The 12,837-nt window shown below is 38.5% G+C and overlaps 1 pseudogene; it reads right to left on the reverse strand.

Moving 5' to 3' along the window:
* Positions 1–5,263: 5,263 nt before the first annotated feature.
* LOC703167 (cysteine and histidine-rich domain-containing protein 1-like) lies at positions 5,264–6,254 on the reverse strand (annotated as a pseudogene).
* Positions 6,255–12,837: the final 6,583 nt, after the last annotated feature.

The following is a 12,837-nucleotide window of genomic DNA, read 5'->3' on the forward strand; positions in this document are numbered from 1 at the left end:
ATGTGCAAGACCTCAGGAACACAGTATCTGTGAATTTTTCTGGACAGAAAAAAACCTACTTGACATTGAAACCTAATCAAGAGACCAATCAAAATAAAAATATTCTTAGAAAAACTGGAGAAACAACTAATGACTACTTATGGTTCCAGAACAGAATATAAATGTCATTTGCTTAAAAACGTGAAAGCAGTAACTCACCTAAAAAAGACTAGCCAGAGAAAAAAGGGAGAGGGGGTAAATGTAATAGTACAAATATTTCCGTTTTCTTAATAGCTAAATAATATATAATGCTTCTAAATGACACACATCACAAAAAAAATGACTCCAAAATCTTTTTTTTCATAATCTTTTATTGTTAACCCTGGAAGGATCTTTTACAAAATCGTATCTCTTTTAGTAGAGAACTACTCGTTTAAATTTAGCAATTACTTTGGTTTTACCTATTTCTTTTTCTTTCTTTAAAATTATGTGAGCATAAATTTAAAACTTTTAATTTAAGAAGTAGTGGATATAATCTCATTATAAAAATTATTTCTCTCCCCTATATCTAAGTGTGCATAAAAAATTTCGGGAGTAATTTGTTGTTGTTTGTGAGGGAAGGAAAGTGTCCTCTAAAAACATCATATTCCACCCGAATTTTTTCCACTTCAAAAAAAAGCAGTGAACACTCTCAAGCATGAAAGAATCCAAGAAATTTAACAAACTCAAGATTTTGCTGGGGGACAAATATGCTTTCATTTATGCCAGTAAAATTAAACCAATAAACAAATTACTGGAAAATATGTATGATTCAAATCATTTTTATTCAAAAAAGTGAAAGCCAAAATCATCTTCACTCACACAACTTACTGTCTACATTTATTTACATGACTTCATTGTCCCCTAAAAACATCATATTCCACCAAAATGTTTTTTCTCATTAAGAAAAAGCAACCAATGGCCAGGCACAGTGTCTCATGACTGTAATCCCGCACTTTGGGAGGCCGAGGCAGGCGGATCATGAGGTCAAGAGATCGAAACCATCCTGGCCAAAATGGTGAAACCCGTCTCTATTAAAAATACAAAAATTAGCTGTGCTTGGTGGCACGTGTCTGTAATCCCAGCTACTCGGGAGGCTGAGGCAGGAGAATTGCTTGAACCGGGACCCAGGAGACAGAGGTTGCAGTGAGCTGAGATCCTGCCACTGCACACCAGCCTGAGCTACAGAGTGAGACTCCATCTCAAAGAAAAAAAGCAAGAAAGCAAGAAAAGAAAGAGAGAGAGAGGAAGAAAGTAAGGAAGGAAGGAAGGAAGGAAGGAAGGAAGGAGGGAGGGAGGGAGGGAGGGAGGGAGGGAGGGAGGGAGGGAAGGAAAGAGAGAAAGAAAAGAGAGAGAGGAAGGAAGGAAGGGAGAGAGAGAAAGAAAGAAAGAGAGAGAGAGAAAGAAAAAAAGAAAGAAAGAAAGAAAGAAAGAAAGAAAGAAAGAAAGAAAGAAAGAAAGAAAGAAAGAAAGAAAGAAAGAAAGAAAGAAAGAAAGAGAGAGAAAGGGAGAAAGAAAGAAACAGAGGAAAGAAGGAGACAGAAAGAAGAAAGAAAAAGAAAGAAGGAAGGAAGGAAAGAAAGAAAAAAAGAAAGAAAGGAAGAAAGGAAGAAAGAAAGAAAGAGAGAAAGACAAAGAAAGAAGAAAGAGAGAAAGAAAGAGAGGAAGGAAGGAAGGAAAGAGAGAGAGGGAAAGGGCAATGAACATTCTCAACCATGAAACAATCTAAGAAATAGTACAAACCCGAGACTTTGCTGGGGGAAAATATGCTTTAAATTATACCAGTAAAATCAAACCAATAAAGAAATTAATGGAAAATATGGATGACTCAGATCATTTTTATTCAAAAAAGTGAGAGCCAAAATCATGTTCACTCACACAACTTATTGTCTACATTTATTTACATGACTTCATTGTTCCACTGTTGTCATCGATATAACTCTACTCTTCCAGGAAACTCTTGCTCAGAAAGTCAGAAGTTGAAAATAACTTTTTTGTTAATTCCAGGAATTTCATGAAAGACACAGCAACTCTTCAATAAAAAGCATAAACAAGAGTTTACATCTCCAGGCTCTCTAAACCCCTCATCTCAAAATCTACCAGTGTTAAACTGTTTTACCACGTCCTTACCGAATTCTAAGCAAGTCCCCATCTTAAAAGCCCAGTCTTAACCTAGACTTTAAATCACTCATAACTATAACCTGACTTTGGCCCATTTCCTTTGAGGGCCAAGTGATACCAAGACATCATCAATACAGTGCTCCTCTTACCATGGTAAGAATAAATTCAGCTTTGTCTTATCATTGCTTTGGTAACATTTCTAGTGAAGCTAGCATTCAACAAAAGTCAAAACTGGAAAGTAAAAAAGCAACATAAATCAAGATAAGAAAATACATGAAAACCCAAGCATACCTCGAAAGATCAGAATAGGGAGGAGGAGTATGGTGTATAACAGCACAAGGCAAATAAGACTATGAAGACCAGCCGGGCGCAGTGGCTCACGCCTGTAATCCCACCACTTTGGGAGGACGGGGCAGGCGGATCACAAGGTCAGGAGATAGAGACCATCCTGGCTAACACAGTGAAACTCCATCTGTACTGAAAATACAAAAAATTAGCCAGGAGTGGTGGCACACACCTGTAGTCCCAGCTACTCGGGAGGCTGAGGCAAGAGAATCACTTGAACCCAGGAGGCAGAGGTTGCAGTGAGCCGAGATGCACTCCAGCTTGGGCGACAGAGCAAGACTCCATCTCCCGTGCTCCCCAAAAAAAGACTATGAAGACAAAGATCCTGGTCTGGTCAATGTCTGACATGGACCTGGCTCCCTTAAGAATATGGTCCTGCCAGATCTGGTGGCTCACACCTGTAATCCCAGCACTTTGAGAGGCCAAGGCAGGAGGATTACTTAAGCCCAGGAGTTCAAAACCAGCCTGGGCAATATAGTGAGACCCCATCTCTATGAAAAGTAAACAAAGTTGCCAGGCATAGTGGCATACACCTGTAGTTCCAGCTACCCAGAAGGCTGAGGTGGGAGGATCACTTGAGGTAGGAGATCAAGGTTGCAGTGAGCTGTGATCATGCCACTGCACTCCAGCCTGGGCAACAGAGCAAGACCCTGTCTCAAAAATTTAAAAATAATAATAATATGGTCCTAAGACATAGCTATTGCATTCCTACTTGAGGGACTAAGGAACAAAGACCAGTATTATATCTTTGCCTTCTATTTTGAGGAGTTATTTATCAAAAGTGTAGATCAAGGACTGTCTACTTCAGAAGCATATTCTATCCTGGGCCCTATCCTTAATCAGAATCTCTGGGAAGAGGTATGGAAATTAGCATATTTAATAAGCCATGCCCTTTAATAAACTCTTACACCAATGTCAGAGAATCACTGAGCAAAATGTCCAATCATCATATTAAATTACCCTTTTCAACACTGGGCATCTAATTAAAACAGCTGAGTGCTTCTGGATGGAATAGATAGTGGTAAGGTAATTCGGTAAATCAAATGCTAAAACTTTTTCTCCCTGAATCCAACCCCTCTTCTCAAGTTCATGGACTGCATTCCCCATCCACCCTCCCCTTACTGTATAAGTTGACTGATTAGATAGCAATATTACTAGTAAGGCACAGCAACCTGACTTCTTCTTTGCAGCATTTATCACAACTGTAATGTCTTTCATTGTTCCATTATTGGCTTAAACTCTATTTTCCCTGCAGGATAGTAATCTCTATTAGCAGAGGGAACAAGTCTGTCTTATACACAGTCATAGCTCCAAATCCTACCACAGTGCTAAGACATGATAGATTTTCAATAAATAGCTGTTCAATTAATTAAGAAAATCATGGAAAATATCAGTCAAATACAATGATTTCAGTTCTACTGAAATCGATGGTGAGACATTCTCTCTCTAATAGTAATCAGTCAACAAGTTGTATTGTTTCCTAGGATCACTCCGTGAAAATAAAATAAAGCCATCGGCATGAAAGAGAAAGTCTGGGTAGGAATTAGAACAATGGAAAGAGTAAATGGTTTGGAACCTTATGGGAACATTTTAAAATCCAAGATAATACATTTGTGTAACCTCAGGCTCTCTGTGAAACCTCAGGCAAGCTGATCCTTCTGAGATCCCCGTTGTCAGTGAATTGGATGTTATATTAGCTACTTCACTGACTTGTGGGTTAGATGGATTGACAGACTATGACCCATGGGCCAGATCTGGCCTGTAACCTGTTCCTGTACAATCTGGGAGCTCAGAATGGTTTCTACACTTTTTTTCAAAAGAATTAAGCTATTTTATTTGACATGTAGTAGATAGTCACAAAGCAGGTCCATATATTTAGTTTTCTGATATCCTAATGTATTTCCACAAACCTTTTAAGTCTACAATTTTATACAGTTTTCCATCAGGGAAGCAAGATACATATAATTTTTTTGTATTTAACTAATTAACGGTTTTAAGAGGGTTTAGTCTCTAAATCAGTAACAATTTAGTCATAACACCATACAAACATTTAAATATTCAGGAAAGAGATTTTTAAGATTATCGCTTAGTCTTATAAAATGGTGAATTTTAACCAAATTGATACCTCTGTATTCTTATTTATGTTTCCTGTACTCTTACATCACACTGCTTGGCAAGTAATGTAAGTTTTGATGTAATTTAAAAATTCAAGTAGGTGTAAACAAATTCTAATTTGTTAAACAATTCATATATTCCCCTTTAGTTACTACACTACCTCAGGATTAATTCTCCTTAAAAAAGTAATCATCCCACGTAGAAAAAACAGCAGAGCTTCATCTCTTCCTTAAATATTTTCGAGTACTATAAGAATACAAATCCATAAAAACTTGATTAAAATTTGACATTTCATCTTGCTTTACTAATTATGGAATAATAGAAAGATGTAAAAACATGTTCCTTAATATTTATATTCTTAACAGAGAAATATAAAGAAATACTGCAATTATGGTTATGGGCTATGTTCCAGCCTCTTCAAGTACAGGACACAACTATGGTTCTTACCAGTAAGGAGAAATGAACAATCAGTCTTACAAAACACAAAAGAAAGATGAGAGGCACAAAAAGACAAACTGACTTTGGCTTTTAAGAACCTAATGTTAATCCTGAAATGCCAGATTCAGTAACACCACAGCAAAACAAAAGATTTCAGCAGCAGGTCACCACTTCACACAGTATTAAGAATTCTGAAATACGTAATAGCCTTCCTCCCACCTCCCACTCAATCTACTGGGTCGTCTTTTTGCTTTTCCTGCTTTTTCACTGCAGACAGTTCAAGGCTTGCCCACTGCATCGGTTCAGCTTTTCTCATAGTGATCTCAATCTTTGTTGCAGTTGTAGTTACATAACTTCACTTTACATCAGTCACACCCCATATTTTCACATTTTGATCAAATTCCTTCTCTCCTTCAAATACAATGTGCACATTTAACAATGTGCTATGGGCTTCTACTCGACTAACTTCTGGAAGTGAATCTTTAGCATATACTGAAATGGTAACTTCACCTCCAGTCTGATGCCAGTTATGTGTACATGGAACAACTTTTGTCCCAGCATCCTTTTTAGTCCACATGTGTTTCCCTGTTGTACAGCCCTCTTGGGCTAAGAATGTATTAAAGTCAGAAGATTTTCTTCTACAACAGCTTAGGTATTTCATCTCCTCATGGAAAATAGGTACTCCAGAATGATATGCACAGACTTCTTCTAGACTTTCTAGACACCAATATGTCTTTGAACACCCTCCATTCTTACATGAGGTCCCAACCTTAATTTCATCATTGTCTTCTTCTTTCTTATCTTCGTCATTCCCTGATGACAGTTTGTCAAGTGCTTGTTTTAGAAAGGCAGATATTTTTAATTCCAAATTTGTCATTGGTTCATCTGGGCTTGGCGTTTTTATTGCTTCTACTAACTTAGGAACTTGAATGATGTGTTCTGAAATTTGGGTTTCAATTCAGATAGTTCCTTCTTCTCAGTAGTCTTGACTTCAGGGTTGACTGGCTCAGGTGGCTTCTCACTATTATGTCTACCTTATGTATAGCCTACAATGCTTAAAAATCAGAAAAATCCATTGTTCTTCTCTTACAGCAAGACCAACCCTTTAATGCATCGTGAAAGACTGGGACACCTGGGTGGTACGTGCAAGCATCATTGGAATTGGTCTCAGGATCGAAGCACTGACCGCAGCCCCAGTTGTAGCACAGCAAGGCCATTTTCTTTTCCCACCATCACAGGCAAGGCCCAAACACTGGGAACGGCAAGAGGATGTGTTAGCCACTCCCGTGTCGCTAGCACTAGTCTGACAACTGAGGAGACTGCCAGCTTCCGGACTACACAATTTTTTTTTTAAATAGAGACGAGGTTTCACCATGTTGGCCAGGCTGGTCTTGAACTCCTGACCTCAGGTGTTCTGCCTGCCTCAGCCTCCCAAAGTGCTGGGATTACAGGCGTGAGTCACCATGCCCAGCTAATTTTCACACTTTTAAAGCATTCAGAAGAAGAAGGAAAAGGAGGAGGACATAAAGGTGGAGGAGGAAAATGAGGTAAAGTTTATGAGGCCTGCAGAGTCTAAAATTCTATTATCTTGTTCTTTACGGAAACAGTTTATTGATCTAATGATGATAAAAGGCTAGAGAGCGGATATAGGTAGTTGGCGTAGGATAGTGAAGGTGCTAACTCAAAGCAAATTGGTTTTGATGGTCTTTATTAACAACTATAAAGAAAAATATTCACTAGGTCAATAAATGCATACCAAGTGCCAGAGAAGGTGTTTTCTCCAATAACAAAATCTCCTCCAGAAAAGTAGCTGTAATTGGAGTCACCAACAGGTTAAGTTTACAGTGATCCAATGTTATTCTCCAAGCTCTGGCTGTCTTCTCAACAGGCTGAAGATACAAATTAAGAGGGGACGTGGTATGAATCATCATCCCTGATTCTGCCAAGTCCTCGAAGACTCTGATTTCTCTAATCAAGTCAATGCTGTCATAAAACAATTCAGTGAATATAAGTTAGGTGACCAACTCATCCCAGTTTACCTAGGACTTACTCAGTTTTAGCATCTGAAGAACCCCCTCAGTCCTAGACAAACAAGGGTGGTTACTCACCCTAATATACCGAGCATAAAGGAATGACTTAACTGCTTCCAGATGAGCTGGAGAACTTCAGGGAAAAAAATTGTAAGCTCAGGATTTTACATTCCCCACCTAAAGGGAAAGGACCTGAAGCTGTCTATGACTGCTCAAAATGAAAGTTTTGCCTTATATGGGCATTGGATTACAGGTGTCTGCAGATGATAAGTAACTGCTTTGCCATTACATGCTATAAACAAGTGTCCTTCTTACCAATGCAAACACAGTTATTACTGCCTATCAATTTAATCTCATCCAAGAACCAATTCCAGATAATCCAGAACCAATTCACAATAACCATCCTTAAGATTTTGTTCTCATAGAACCATTACAAACCTCAACTTCTAGAACCATCAGCGTTCAATTAGAGAATCAGAACCTCCATAAGTGACATAAAATGGGGAATTTATTAAGGAATTAGATGTTACACAATTCTAGGAGTTGGTGGTGCCACAGGATACATTCAAAAGCAGAAAACACAATTGTACTGCTTTAAGAGTAAACTCATTCATTCCAGGTCAAACGCAGCAATTTAGTTTGTCATGTTCTGCCTTTCTCCCAGAGATGGCAGAGAAGCTCCTGAAGAAGGGTCATGGCAAAGAGTAGTGGTGAGAAATATGGAGTTGGGGGTAAAGGGGAGATAACTGATTGTCCCTTCATATCCTGGACCCTACACTCTGCTGCCATCTAGTGAGATTATGATCGCACTCGGTGCTCAGAAGACAGTCCACACAAGCATTCACTGAGTTCCTTCCCTTCCCACACATCTCTGGTCTTATGGTCCACACCTTTTTCCTCTATGTGTCTCTCATCCAGAATATGAGACTTTCGCAGGTCTACCAAGACTCTCTGTCTCTCTCTCTCCTAAAACTGTGCCCTTCTCAAGGACATGGGAAAAACTGGCAGCTCTTCCATGCCGCCCCTCAGGGCAATCAAAATTACAACAGACCGTTTACCCTTTGACACTGTGTTTTATGGTCCTTCTTTCTTAGTGGCATCGGATCCTCATGATATCATGAAACACCTCCTTGTGTGGCTTCAGGCAGAAATTGATTATAGGACAGATGCTCATACTTCCTGGGATTCTATCCCCCTCCTTCAGAGAGCACACAGGGCTCCTCCTCAGAAACTTCACACATGTTCAGCTCTATCTCTACCTCACCAACCCCTCTCCCTTTTCCAGACCACACAAGGTTTATGGTTTGTGTTTTGTCTTCTTTCTTGTTTGTTTTTGCTAGATTCATGTTTCACAGTTTTGGTGGAATATTCTAGCTCTTTTGTACAGATAGAAAAGACTATCACGTTACTAATGTGTATGAGCAGGCAAGGCTGGAGCATTCTCTACAGACACGGTCATGGTGTCGAGGCAGCTGCTAGAGCTCGGCTGACAGACTGGTGTCGTATCCTTTGACATCATGCGTGTCAGTCAAGAAACAGGCTGCCCCAATCTAGGGCTTCTGAGACAAAGTAAATAGTGAAACCAAGACATGAGAATGCTACTGATAGAAACAAGACTTTATAATACAAAACTGAAAGTTTATACTTTCCACTCCAAGCTTGCCAACACTAGTTGAGAAATCAAAAAATTAACAAATCCTGGCAGGGCCCAGTGGCTCACACCTGTAATCCCAGCACTTTGGGAGGCCGATTCATGAGGATCACTTGACCTAGTTTGAGACCAGCCCAGGAAACAAAGGGGATACCTGTACTAAAAAAAAAAAAAAAAAAAAATTAAATTAGACGGGCATGGTGATGCATACCTGTAGTCCTAGCTACTTGGAAGGTTCAGTGGGAAGGATCACTTGAGCCCAGGAGTCTGAGGCTGCAAGTAAGCTATAATTGCACCAATGCACTCCAGCCTGGGTGATAGAGCAAAACTCTGTCTCTGTAAGAAAAAAAAATTAACAAATCCTGTCTCTTTTGGCTACAGCCTACTAATTTTTAACTGAAAAATTCAGCCTGTAATCATGAAAACAACTCCTGGTCTTCAATAGCCATAGACAAAAAGATGCATTTTCTTCCACACAAGCCCCTAGCAAGGACTAGTAGATATCACTCCCTTCTGGACAGAGTTATCAGACCTTTAGTCACAAACGTCAGTTCAGAAAATTCAGAGATGAGCAATGGCATAAGTCAAAGTACCTACAAAGAGCTGAAACACATGTGAAGAGGAACTCTTCTTAAGTTAACAGAGGAGAGCTGGTGGGCCCACTCTCCTCCACCCTACTCCCCCACCCACACTAAAAAAAAAATGGAGAATAATACATAGAATGTAAAAACATAAGGAAAATCTGATGTTACTCTATTTTGCTTTTCTGAAACAGTATAAGTGGACATTTGAAGCTGTTTTTACATGAAGCAGATTTTAGTTGTTGGAAACAAAATATGTGGACTTCTTCTAAAGAAAGGGAAGATAAATCCTTTGGTGCAAGTTTTAGAAAAGGTGCTGGGAGTCTTTGGACCACATTCCCACATTATCTTCCCTATTTGTGTAGTGACCATTTCAACACTACTCTCCCCACCCCACCCCGAGCCCCAGTGTGATCTCTGTTCCGCCCTGCTCAGTGCAGGATCTGGAAATATCACCAAGATGCTGGGTACCCAAAGCTGTGGAAAGTGCTGTAAGAGCTTTATTATTATTATTATTATTATTATTATTATTATTATTATTTCCCCTTGAGACGGAGTTTCTTGTTCCCCAGGCTGGAGTACAATGGTGTGCTCTTGGCTCACTGCAACCTCTGCCTCCTGGGTTCAAGCAATTCTCCTGCCTCAGCCTCTCAAGTAGCTGGGATTACAGGCATGTGCCACCAAGCCTGGCTAATTTTTGTATTTTTAGTAGAGACGGGGGTTTCACTATGTTAGTCAGGCTGGTCTCAAACTCCTGGCCTCAGGTGACCCACCTGCCTCGGCCTCCCGAAGTGCTGGGATTACAGGTGTGAGCCACCGCGCCGGGCCTTTATTCTTATTTCTGATGTCATTTAAATTACAAATTAAGCAAAACTTTAAATGGAAAAAAACAAAAATAATTCACTTGAAAACAAGTTGTTGGTAAACACTGTCAATAAAATTTTCTGCAGTAAGGGCTAAATTGCCAGGCCTACAGTCCTGACATATCCATTGTAATGTTTTCAAGCCCAGCAGAGAAGTCCTTGTTTCTCCTGCTGTATGTGTTTAGCAGGCCAAGTTGCTTCTTGCTAGAAATGTGTGAAAAGAAAAAAGTCTCACTTTATAATAAATTAAGCTCCCTCTTCTTATACACCTGCCATATTTCATTATGGGTATTTGATATCCAAACAATGGGAAAAATTAGATGGTCAAATTTTGTTAGAGAAAGAAATAAGCTAAAAACACAACTGAAACATTTCAATTTAACTAGCATAGAAAACTCTACTGCCTTAAAATTTATTTATCAAATATATCATAGTTTAAACCTATGGGAATTACTTCTCAGGTTAAACACAATGCAAATTTCTATCACAAACACAGAAGAAATCCCCATGAAGAAAGATTTCAGCAGAAACAGGTAGGCATTGGTACTGTTACTCAACTAGGAGAAAGGACAAGCTGCCAGGTTGAGAGCTAAATAATGTTTGAGGCATCCAATGTTTAAAGCTAATATCAACTTTCTTCTTTGTCTACCAGAGTTAACCATTCCCTTCACTCCCAAAGACTCTTCAGGTGGGTCAGACTCAACATACAAGCCTCAGCAACATCCTTCAGGGGGAGATCAAAGGAAACAAAACCAAATACTAAACTTTGATTATTATTTTCAGAGAAAAAACATTTAGGAAGATTCTCCACCTAGTTTTTTCATTTTTTGTTGTTAGATCTTGTTTTAGGAGGTGGAAAATGCAATCTCACCTTTGAGATCTAGGTTTCCTCAAGTGCAGAGCAATGTATTTTGTGTTCTGAATTTTTAAAGTCCTGGTAGAAAGATTAAGAATTAAGGGGAGTCATATGAAATATTCGCTGCTTTGCATCCTCTTAGATTTTTGTATCCCTTGGTTATTTCTACTTTGTGTATTTATTTTTAAAAAGTAATAAATTTATCATTCTATGAAACTAACATTAAAGGCAATCAATGACAGAATATCATAAAATTAACTTCCTCTGAAGTGAATCTTTAATTTTTACAGCAATTGGTTAAAAAGCAGTGCTGAAATACATATGACAAATGAGACTCAGATCAGCCTAAAACAGCTCTTCAAGGACCAGGAACTCGGAACAAGGTGGTAACTCTAAATGAGCAAAAATGAACAATACATTTCACTTTCATGCTGTTCCTGAGTCTCCGTGCTATTTTAGTCACCTAATTCCCCACCAACATAGTTAATGAAATTTAATTCATTAAAATTCCTGAGCATAAGAACCTGAAAAGCATGTGTTCTTTTTTAAATATTTAATTAATACATATTTCATCATTTTGGTATTTTTATGACCAAATAAGGATCTTTATCTTGCAACAATTCTGTTTGGTCTACTCTTTTCTTTCTTCAAGAGCACAGGAGTATAGTTTACTTTAAAAAAAAAAAAAAAGAAAGAAAGAAAAACTGGTGGGGGAAGAGGATCATCACAGAGTGAAAACACTAACAAAGAAATACTTTGGGAGGATGGTATAATGGAAGAAAAATTATCTAAGTAGATAGTTTCAATTTGCCATTTTTGTCCTCTTATTTCATAGAAAAGATCCTCAATCTCCCAAGAATAAGTTTTTGTGTATCAAGCAGATAAACAAAAGAATCCAAAATTTATTATGTAAGAATAATAGCAATAAATTAAAATGTCATCGTGTGTGTTCCCTGTGGCATTTTTTTTTTTTTTATCTAGCAGTTGGCTCCTCTATCTCTGCTGTCTCAAAAACAAAACTTAATCTACATAGTCCTCTTACAAATTATAATATATTTCTGGGAACATAGGAAAATTCTTAGCTATGCTGCAATTGGTGTCACAGTATATATAGTAAGAAAATTATTATACTTTTGTTAACTTCCTGGTAACTGTTGGAATTAAGTCAGGCTTATTTAGAAATCACCCAAAGAAATCAAATTATTACATTACCAGTTGAATAACCATAAATTCTAATTTTCTCTAATAGTATGCTAATTTTTTTAAAGAATAAATACCATATTTCTGGGCATCAGTGGAAGCACTTTGTAGTGCTTAGGAAAGCACCTGATAGACAGCTGACATTCAATAAACTTTTTTTTAGTATTATTATTATTTTTAATACAGACCTAGTCTCGTTCTGTCACCCTGCCTGGAGAGCAGTGGCACAATCATAGCTCACCATAGCCCAGAAGTCCTGGACTCAAGCAATCTTCCCACCTCAGCCTCCGTAGTAGCTGGAACTACAAGTGTGCATCACTTTACTCAGCAAATTTTTTAATTTTTTGTAGAGACAGAGATCTGGCTTTATTGCCCAGGCTGGTGACAAACTCCTGACCTCAAGCAATACTCCTGCCTTGGCCTCCCAAACCACTGAGATTATAGGCATGAGCCACTGTGATTGGCCAATAAATATTTTTACATAAATGAATAATGAAAAAGATATTCCAGGGCAGTCCAAGATGGCTGAATAGGAACAACTCCAGTCTACAGCTCCCAGAGTGAGCGACGCAGAAGACAGGTGATTTATGCATTTCCAACTGAGGTACCAGGTTCATCT

Source organism: Macaca mulatta, chromosome 1, assembly GCF_049350105.2.
Source record: "Macaca mulatta isolate MMU2019108-1 chromosome 1, T2T-MMU8v2.0, whole genome shotgun sequence".
Lineage (NCBI taxonomy): Eukaryota > Metazoa > Chordata > Mammalia > Primates > Cercopithecidae > Macaca > Macaca mulatta.